This window comes from Physcomitrium patens, chromosome 19, assembly GCF_059467195.1.
Source record: "Physcomitrium patens ecotype Gransden chromosome 19, ASM5946719v1, whole genome shotgun sequence".
Lineage (NCBI taxonomy): Eukaryota > Viridiplantae > Streptophyta > Bryopsida > Funariales > Funariaceae > Physcomitrium > Physcomitrium patens.
In genome coordinates this window covers 4,699,065-4,710,000 of record NC_143428.1, presented here as the reverse complement: position 1 = coordinate 4,710,000, position 10,936 = coordinate 4,699,065, and the positions used below count along the sequence as shown (strand labels likewise).

Genomic DNA, 10,936 nt, shown 5'->3' with positions numbered 1-10,936 from the left:
ATTTCTTTTATTCTTGGTGTTAAAAAATTAGAATTATAATGATTCTAGAAAATATGATTTTAAAGATAATTATTTATTTTGAAAGAAGTTTTTATAACCTAAAGGATTAAGTACTATTATGTGCATTGCAAGTATAACATGACTTTTTAGAACCATAATATTTTAAATACAATTTAACTTTAGAGATTATTTATAGAGATGCTTGGAGGCATCAAATATAAAAAAGATAAATAAATTTTTTCAATATTGTAATACTTATTTTTGAATAAAGACTCTACATTATCATTTCTATAGACTTTGCAACCTCTATGTATTTCTAAAAACCTTCAATGATTTTTTTTAATGGTCTTTTTTCTACAAATTTCAATTATCAAATTCTTACATCTTACTTTATAATAGTCAATTATGTAAATAAAATTATATAATTTTTTCTTTATACAAAACTTATTACAAATAAAGAAATAATTTTATATTGTAATATAGACTTTAAGATGAAAGATAAATGGAAGGATTTTATTATATAAGATCTTATAATAAAAATATATTTTAGATATATAAATAAAAATTAATAAGATTCTAAAATATTTTAGAATTAATTCTTCTTTTTGATAAAAATGGCTTCTATTTATATTATAGGATAAAAAATAAGTCAAATAAGCATCTTTAGGTAAAAATAAAGAGAAGTTTTGAAAAAAAATTTCCATCAAAGTCCTAGATTGATATTTAGAGAAGGTTGATGTTGAAATATGGTCAAAGTTAGTCCTTATGGTACAACACCACACACCTACAACAAGTGTGGGATTTGTTTGTTGATTAAAAAACAATATTTAAGACAAAACTTTAAAAAAAAAACTTTAAAAAACTTTAAAAAACTTTAAACATTAGTTTTGAGAAATTAAGTTCATATTGACTTTGTAACAAATTTAGAAAGTTTAGATTATTTTAACTAAATTTATTATATATTGAATAAAAAAGAGATTATTATTTTGGTGAATTGTGTAAGTTTTGTAACAAATCTATAAGTAATTTTTTGTAGGTTTGTGAAGATATATGTGCTAAATGTGTATTGTAAATTTGAATTCAATTAAAAAATATACTAAAAAAAAATTAATTAAGATTTAAGTAAATCAGAATCTCAAAAATTGGATTTTAAAGGTTAGTGAAGATTTGTTTTGTTTCTAAGCATGTAGGATTAAATTCGTCCACATTGTCCATCTTTACATGATATTTATGTTTTCAGTCTTTTGCAACATATAATCTATGAATATATGCATGATGAAGCATTAAAAAAGATGATGAAAGCTAACCTTGACACAATGACTTAGAAAAATAGTTCCTAAATTCATTACAAAGCGACATCAATTTCTTTAGCCTTTTTAGACCAAGTACTCAATTTCAAGCTAGGTTCTTTTTCATAAGAACTTAGTAAGCTTTTATTGACACCATCTTTTGGATCCCCCTTAGGTGTTTATCTTTTATTTTTTTGTTGATTATACTTGGTTAGGATTCAAGCTAGGTATAAACTTCAATATACAAATAATTGGCTTCCAAACTAGCTCTGAATTTGGATCTACAAGTACAAAATAGAGATGGACTTAGTGTTATATCATGGAATTGGTACCATGGTCAATTGTTTCCTTTGTATGGACCTTTCAATTCTGAAATTATTGGTGGCATGTGCAATGAGTGTCTTTCTATTAGCCTAAATTTGAAATTATTCAAGATTAGGAGAAAATTACGGATATGCTGCTCAGCTTGTAGGAATACTTAATATACACTGCCATTGTACAGCATGAGATGTATTCTTAGATTTTTTGGAATCATAGATGCACTCAAAGCCATGAGTCAATGATGTCCACCCCAAAGGCTATTCATGCCTCGCTCGATTGTAGTTACTGAAGTAATTTGCATCAGTTGATGCTCATGTTGTTGATGTTTTACAATAGAGATGTTGCAGCTCCTATTATATGAAGCCAAGTTTCTTTAAAAACATGGCATTCTTAAAGCATAGCTAGTAAATTAAAGAACTAAGAGAAAACTACTATTAAGTAATCTTGTTGCATGATAACACAAAAAGAAGGAAATATGAAATACTTTTTTTTCTTGCGTAGTTGGTTGCAATGTACTCACAACATGACAATTGTTTTCACAAAATAAAATCTACTTTGTAGAGGCCATAGAAAACATCTTCTGAGTATGGCAACCCTTTTCAACAATGGATCCTCAAGAATTCTTGAATCACAACTTCAACTTCATGATCTTGATGCTCTACATATAAAATATTTGTTTAAAATAAACTAAAACAATTGTAACATATCTAAACATAATGTTTTGATTTCCATGGTAGTGAAAATGTTGAATGGCTGCCATGCTATATATATATATATATATATATATATATATTTCATTAGCTCTTAGCTTGATACATATCTTTGATTAGAGTTTATAATCAAATATACTATATTGGAGTTATAAAATACATAGATTTTTACATAACTTATAATAATTTATGTAAAGATTAATGAAATTATATTTATTATATTTTAGAATCAATAGTACCAAAATCTTATGAATAAAATACTACATATAATAAATTCTATAATATTTATTTCATAATTATTTTTATAAATACTAAATAAAAAATATTATTAACTAAAAATCTTTAGAGATTATAAATGTATTTAAAAAAAAATTTATTTGCTCTTATCTTAATATTTTAACAGTTAATATCAAAGTACTGTTGTATTAATTATCAAGTCTTATTGAGTATTCTTAAGTTAGAGATTAAAATGGCTACCTATATTACTTAAGTAAATAGAAGTTGGCAGAAGTAGGTAAAATATGTGGAATAGATAATATCTTCTTTGAGAAACTTTAAAGAATATTTTTGGATAGAGATTTGAAATTTAGATTCCTATAGTTATGCCATGTAGCTATTGAAACTTCTCTATTGAGTTTTTGAATTTTAGAAAGTTGACTTAGAAATAATCTTCAACTTGATGCTTGAACTATAAGCCTTGTGGTCTTTAAAAAGCTTATACAAAATATTTATTGTAGCTAGTATAAATGAAGGCAAGATTAAGAAGTAAAAAGATAATTTAAAGAAATATTTTTAGTACTTTAAATAAAGAAAACTATCCACCATTAAAATTAAGATTTATAATTTTAAAAATTAATTTAAAAAAAATGATGGACTATAATCCTTTGAAGAATTTTTTATTTGGTAGGAAAGTTACAAATTATGCTTCTTTAATTTTACTTGTGTCCTTGTTAATATTATTTATTCTAAATTTAAAATGATTTAGATTACAAAAACAAAATCCTAAAACCTAGACCCTAAAACTTGAACACTCTAACACCTTTTCCAACTTCGTCACCTCTAGCTTCGGAGCTTGTAGAAGCTCTATTAGGAAATTTTCCATTCATGGCTCTCTCTCCACGAGAGATTCCAATCATAATCAATCCATCTACGCTTGAACTATCAAATCAAATAATTATCTAGATTATCAACTACTTTAGCTGTTACCTTGGGTCATGAACACAAGTGATGCTCACTGTTGGAATCGAATAGTTCTTGCCCAAAATGTGTTGAACATTAGAATCTCAATCCGAGTATTTTTTGGATTTATTCCATAGATTTTTGTCCTTTTAATTTTTCAACATTAGAAGGGACTCTTATTTGAACTGCTAGAAATTGTTCAACTCCACTAGTGCTCTATGTTGGAAGTGTCATCTGTTGCCCACAACTTGAGAGCCTTTTTCAAGTCTCTCTGGGTCAATACAGCCTAAACTCGGGCAATCTTGGGCTCAATGTTACAGAAGCTGAATATTACTTTTCACACACCCAAAATCTTATGGCTAGTTTGGGAGCCAACACATCTTTGGGAAATCTTTGTACTACTCAATCTACCAATCTTACCAGTGGTTTATGTCCAATTACCAAAGTTAGCCAACTGGAAGAGATGATAAATACTACTAAGTTATTGGATGCATGCCATTCGGTGGACCCTTTAAAGGAGTGCACTGAAGAACCTATTTTTCAATCACGGGTCATGGACATAGCCATTCAAATGGCTGGGCAACTTATGGATGATACAGATCAATTGAATGGCAGTGCTGTACCACGAGGTTCTGACCTCTGCTTCCTTGTGCGATTGTTCCTTATTCCAGCATGTCAACACCTGCATTACATTTTTACAAGTTTAAATGTTAATTTTGAAAGACCTATTGTTGAAATTGAACGTATGTGGGTTGGATTCATGGTAGCTTCATCTAGAGTTTCTTTAGTTTTGAGTCCTTAAACTACCTCAGTCATAATTTCCTTCTTCCTCCAACCAATTACACTAAGAACGTGTTTTGCTTAAAATCTAAGTGGTTCTCAAGTTATATATCCATAATGAAGGTTTTTGAGGATCAACATATAATATAAAGCTACATTCATGCATTTTTTTTTTTTTTTTTTTTTTTTTTTTTTGTATTGTCCACGTATTTGTATCAACCCTTAAAATCTCGTGAATTGAACTCCTCAATATTTGCATACATACCACCTTTTGTCTTTTCAAGTATTTTACAATGATATTATCGTTGAATTAGTGTACTCCTATTGAATCCTCTTGAAATTATGTAAACGTCAAGTAAACAACATGTAGTAGTTGATTGTAAAAACATGGTCCTTGCATGGTTGGCAAGTAAGCTGGGTCCAGATGCAGCAAACACCATGCTGCGTAACCTCATCAACTACCGTATCAACAAAGGTTCATCCTTCCAACATGCCATAGGTAGTAGAATTTTCTTTTGCGCAATTCATTTGGCAATGATGTCAAGATCAAGCACCAACTTAAACTTAAGGAAGTCAAAGATGTGAAGTTGTCCAATTCATTTGGTAATGATGTCAAGTTCGAGCACCCACTTAAACTTAAGGAAGTCAAAGATGTGAGGTTGCCCAATTCATTTGGCAATGATGTCAACTTGCATCACCTACTTAAATTTTAAGAAGTCAAAGATGTGAGGTTGTCCAATTCATTTGGCAATGATGTCAAGTTTGAGCACCCACTTAAACTTAAGGAAGTCAAAGATGTAAGGTTGCCCAATTCATTTGGCAATGATGTGAAGTTTGAGCACCCACTTAAACTTAAGGAAGTCAAAGATGTGAGGTTGCCCAATTCATTTGGCAATGATGTCAAGTTTGAGCACCCACTTAAATTTACGGAAGTAAAAGATGTGAGGTTATCCAATTCATTTGGCAATGATGTCAATTTCCAATACTCACTTATACTTATGGAAGTCAAAGATGTGAGATTGCCCAATTCATTTGGAAATGATGTCAACCTTGGGCAATCACTCAAATTTAAGAAAGTCAAAGATGAAAGGTTGATCCTTTTCATTTGGCAATGATGTTAAGTTTGAACACCCACTTAAACTTAAGGAAGTCAAAGATGTGAGGTTGTCCAATTTATTTGGCAATGATATCAACTTTCAACACCCACTTAAATTTAAGGAAGTCAAAGATGTGAGGTTGTGCAATTCATTTGGTAATGATGTCAACTTCTAACACCCACTTAAATTTAAGGAAGTCAAAGATGTGAGGTTGCCCAATTCATTTGGCAATGATGTCAACTTCTAACACCCACTTAAATTTAAGGAAGTCAAAGATGTGAGGTTGTCCAATTCATTTGGCAATGATGTCAAGTTCGAGCACCCACTTAAACTTAAAGAAGCCAAAGATATGAAGTTGCCCAATTTATTTGACAATGATGTCAACCTTGAGCACCAACTTAAATTTAAGGAAGTCAAAGATGTAAGGTTGCCGAATTCATTTGGCAATGATGTCAACTCCCAACACTCACTTATACTTAAGGAAGTCAAAGATGTGAGGTTGCCCAATTCATTTGGCAATGATGTCAACTGTCAACACTCACTTATACTTGAGGAAGTCAAAGATGTGAGGTTGCCCAATTCATTTGGCAATGATGTCAAGTTTGAGCACTTACTTAAACTTAAAGAAGTCAAAGATGTGAGGTTGTCCAATTTATTTAGCAATGATGTCAACTTTCAACACCCACTTAAATTTAAGGAAGTAAAAGATGTGAGGTTGTCCAATTCATTTGGCAATGATGTCAACTTCCAACACCCACTTAAATTTAAGGAAGTCAAAGATGTGAGGTTGCCCAATTCATTTGGCAATGATGTCAACTTCCAACACTCAACTAAATTTAAAGAACTCAAAGATGTGAGGTTGTCCAATTCATTTGGCAATGATATCAACTTCCAACACCCACTTAAATTTAAGGAAGTCAAAGATGTAAAATTGCCCAATTCATTTGGCAATGTTATCAAGCTCAAGCACCCACTTAAATTTAAGGAAGTCAAAGATGTGAGGTTGCCCAATTCATTTGGCAATGATGTCAAGCTCAAGCACCCACTTAAATTTAAAGAAGTCAAAGATGTGAGGTTGCCCAATTCATTTGGCAATGATATCAACTTCCAACACCCACTTAAATTTAAGGAAGTCAAAGATGTGAAATTACCCAATTCATTTGGCAATGTTATCAAGCTCAAGCACCCACTTAAATTTAAGGAAGTCAAAGATGTGAGGTTGCCCAATTCATTTGGCAATGATGTCAAGTTCGAGCACCTACTTAAACTTAAAGAAGCCAAAGATGTGAGGTTGCCCAAGTTATTTGACAATGATGTCAACCTTGAGCACCAACTTAAATTTAAAGAAGTCAAAGATGTAAGGTTGCCGAATTCATTTGGCAATGATGTCAACTCCCAATACTCACTTATACTTAAGGAAGTCAAAGATGTGAGGTTGCCTAATTCATTTGGCAATGATGTCAAGTTCAAGAATCCACTTAAACTTAAGGAAGTCAAAGATATAAGGGTGCCCAATTCATTTGGTAATAATGTCAAGTTTGAGCACTTACTTAAACTTAAGAAAGTCAAAGATGTGAGGTTGCCCAATTTATTTGGCACTGATGTAAAGTTCGAGCATCCATTTAAATTTAAGGAAGTCAAAGATGTGAGATTGCCCAATTCATTTGGCAATGATGTCAACTTCTAAACCTCATTTAAATTTAAAGAAGTCAAAGATGTGAGGTTACTCAATTCATTTGACAATGATGTTAAGTTTGAGCACCCACTTAAACTTAAGGAAGTCAAAGATGTGATGTTGTCTAATTTATTTGGCAATGATGTCAACTTCCAACACCCACTTAAATTTAAGGAAGTCAAAGATGTGAGGTTGCCCAATTCATTTGGCAATGATGTCAACTTCCAACACTCAACTAAATTTAAGGAACTCAAAGATGTGAGATTGCCCAATTCATTTGGCAATGATATCAACTTCCAACACCCACTTAAATTTAAGGAAGTCAAAGATGTGAAATTGCCTAATTCATTTGGCAATGTTATCAAGCTCAAGCACCCACTTAAATTTAAGGAAGTCAAAGATGTGAGGTTGCCCAATTCATTTGGCAATGTTATCAAGCTCGAGTACCCAGTTGCAGATGCACCTTTTCCTATTTGGTTGTGTTGCTTCACTTTGTTCAATTCTCCCTTCAATGGGTTTCGAGAAGATGCAATCGATGTGCTTTTAAGTCTTTCAAGCAAAATGTAAGCTAACTCTTTCTCCTTACCATTCAATGATTTCAATTCCAAATCGACTTTTTTTAGAATGCCTCTTCATCTTGAAATGCTTTTTCTTGCACAATCTTGGCTTCAATGCAATTGATCTCTTCAATTTTGTCAACAAGTTCTGTCCAGGTTTTGCTTAGTGGTGCTCTAAACTCATGGTCAAAAAATGTAAGTCTACATAATTCCAAATTAAAGCATATTGATGAAACATGCTCTTTTACTTTTGTCAATATGATGGCAACCTCAACCCATGCATTTTTGCATCAATCTTGGATAAAACTTTCAATTTCTTTTGCCTTTGTAGCAAATAGCTTGAAATTACCCACACAACTTGCCAAAGCTTCCTTAGGAATGTTTTTTCGATGGCATATGGCGTAAAAGAATGAACTAGCACTCTTAATGGCAAGCTTGAGTATACAAGCTAAATATTCACATTTCTCTTTGTTGAATTTTGGCAAATTTGTTGCCTCTCTTTGAGAAGTTAACTCTTGGACTTTTTCCACGGATTTCATTGCAATTTTTAAGTACAACTGCAACTCTGAATATTTACTTGATACAACTCTACCAAGAGTATGATCTACACGTATTCCATAACCATGGACCAATATTAAATCATATGGTGGTCAATACAATCAAAAAGACATTGTAAAGACTAGCACAACATTACTTATAACTAGAAAAAACCAAAAACATGCGTGTAGAAAAATACACTACCTGTATTATAAAAAGCACAATAATGCAACCAAGGTATTCAAACCATTTTGAACTCAAGACATTGATTTTGTAGTGGAAAGAACATTACCCACACCACTAACATTTGGCAACATTGATTTTGAAGTATGAATTGTAGGATCCAATCTAGCCATAATTCAAAGAAGAATTGGTAAGTAATACTTTAGGATGCTCAAATTTATTACTAAGAAATAGTCTTGTTCCCTATTGAAGATGCACGTATCAAATGTTAGTATTTGACTTATGGAAAAATGCACACATCAAATATTAGTATTTGACTTATGAAAAACTAGATTAGATTCTTACAAAATAAATATTACCACACTAATGGTTGCTTTTTCAACCATGCAATAATTCACCAAATTTTAATATCTAATGAATTGCAATTATTGCCTAACTTTTTTACTCCCTCAATTTAGCCCAACCTAACACAAGCAACCAAAATAAAAAATCGTACCTCCATCATCACTCAATTTAGATATTCTCATCCATTGACAAGCATTCATCTTTATACAAAACTTCATCCATAAATGAGATGTCATCTAACAATAAGAATTCACCCACACCTGAGTATTCATTCAAGTTGTTCATCCACATGGGTTGATCAAATTCCTAACCTAACTATATCCAACTCAATTAGTCATCCAATCCAACAATTCATCCAATCTGGAAGTCTCACCGCAATGTGGAAGATGTCGAAAACGAGCCTGGAGTAGCAGCGATAGCAGTTGTGCAGGAAGAAATGGAATTGCTCGCCGACCCACTGGCGGCTCAAAGTCCTTCGATCTTCAGAACCCTTCACAGGAATGAAAGTGGGTTGGCAAAGCTGCCACCAATCTTTACAACCCTTCACAGAAATGAAACTGGGTAGGCGAAGATGACTTGCAACAGAAACTCGGGATATGGAAAAGAGGGCTGCTGGATGATAATAGTATCATATTTGTTACGAAACCATGAGTATCACAGGAAGCCATCCGAACTCCAGATGCTACCTGCTCACATGAAATTCTTCTGCGAAGCCGACGGTTCTATCGACAACCAAGCTGCTTACATAAATTTTTCACTACGCTGTCAACTTCAATGCCTGCCTCACGAGGACCTTCCATACACCACAATTTTGTGTTTTAATGAACAACCACCTTACCTCATCAGCACTAACAAATCGGTACTACATTTCGAACACCCTTGCAACACTGAATTCTGAACAACGTTGCCTCTCTGCAATTGTCGGTAGGGAACCTTACTTGCTCAACTTTTCGCTGACACAGTCACATCTCCAAATTTAAGCATCGATATCTGCTATTAAGACCCACATCACCAGCGAACTCGCGTCCGCCTACTAGTTGCAGAACATCATTTCTCCCATTCAACAATACCTGCCAACCCCGCCAGTCCACCGAGAGTGCCGACTATAGGCGACGACGATGATTGGAAACTCAGCGAGAGTCGAACAACACCGGAGCCCAAAAACAGTCGGAGACGAACGAGCACAGCAACAAGAGCCGGATTAAGTCGACCACCAGCCAAAATTGACGGCTCTGCACCGCATGACTTAATCCTCCAGCATCCACGGCGACAAAAACGCGGGTCGGCGGATAACAAATTCCGCAATTTCCCCGACAGCTACCAACCACGACCTAAACGTCCACTACTCTCTTCAAGAACTTGCAGCAGCAGCCATGACTTCAAGGAGTACAGTCGGTGAAGCAGTCGAATTTGCAGCCACAACCGCAACAGTGGCATCAAACGGCCTTGGCCTACAACAAGATGGTGAAGAACAGAACCGAAGAATCACCAGGCGAAAACGACGAGGCGAGCAACAAGAAAGCGTCGACAATCCTCAATGCCACTGGACCACCAACCCGAAAAAAGAAGCGCCACCAGAGAGCACCAAACGGAACAGAATCATGAGACACAGTCAAACACTTGATGCTTCCACCACAGTGCAACCAGCACCATCCAACGCCCCTTCACACACTATGAAGAAGAACATAGGCCGAGCACCAGCTCGATGCACGACTACATCAAACAGCAACACGATTCGAAGCAGAAGCTGGAAAAAGGGAGAAAAAAAAACATACCCCAAAAGGGAACCCGTCGACACTCCAGTGGTAGGCGGCGGCGCAATAACAACAATAGAGCAACAAGGCGCCGTCGAAAACTACCACCTTAGCATGAACACCCGTATCACTCGCCCTCTAACCATAGACCAACGGAAGAAGTACGGAAACCAGATCACGTTGACAACAGGAGCTTCCGCAGCCACCAGCCTTGATCGCAGCACACTCCGAAGCAGGATCGCCACAGACAACAAAAAAGGTAGAACAGCCAGGAACGGTGTTGCAGAAAACAAAAACCCGGAAGAAACCTAGGATCCTTAGTCCGAACCTTTCAATGTTGGTGCCATGTGCAATGATTGCAAGGATCAGAACGAATGAGAACCGAAGCAAACGAAACACCCAATTGGCAGAGCAAGCAGAGATAATGTTAATCAGATTCTCATTCCATTCCCATCATCCGGCCACTTCTTCTTTTCTTCCCTACCTTTTGTTTATTTATTCTCTATTAT

General features: G+C 34.3%; 1 long non-coding RNA gene across 1 annotated transcript; it reads right to left on the bottom strand.

Annotated features, from left to right (window-relative positions):
• Window positions 1-8,910: 8,910 nt before the first annotated feature.
• LOC112272848 (uncharacterized) lies at window positions 8,911-10,727 on the bottom strand. The gene is made up of 3 exons (XR_016498608.1): window positions 10,449-10,727; window positions 9,612-10,216; window positions 8,911-9,466 (listed from the first exon to the last, which is right to left on the bottom strand). It is a non-coding gene; the product is annotated as an uncharacterized LOC112272848 (long non-coding RNA).
• Window positions 10,728-10,936: the final 209 nt, after the last annotated feature.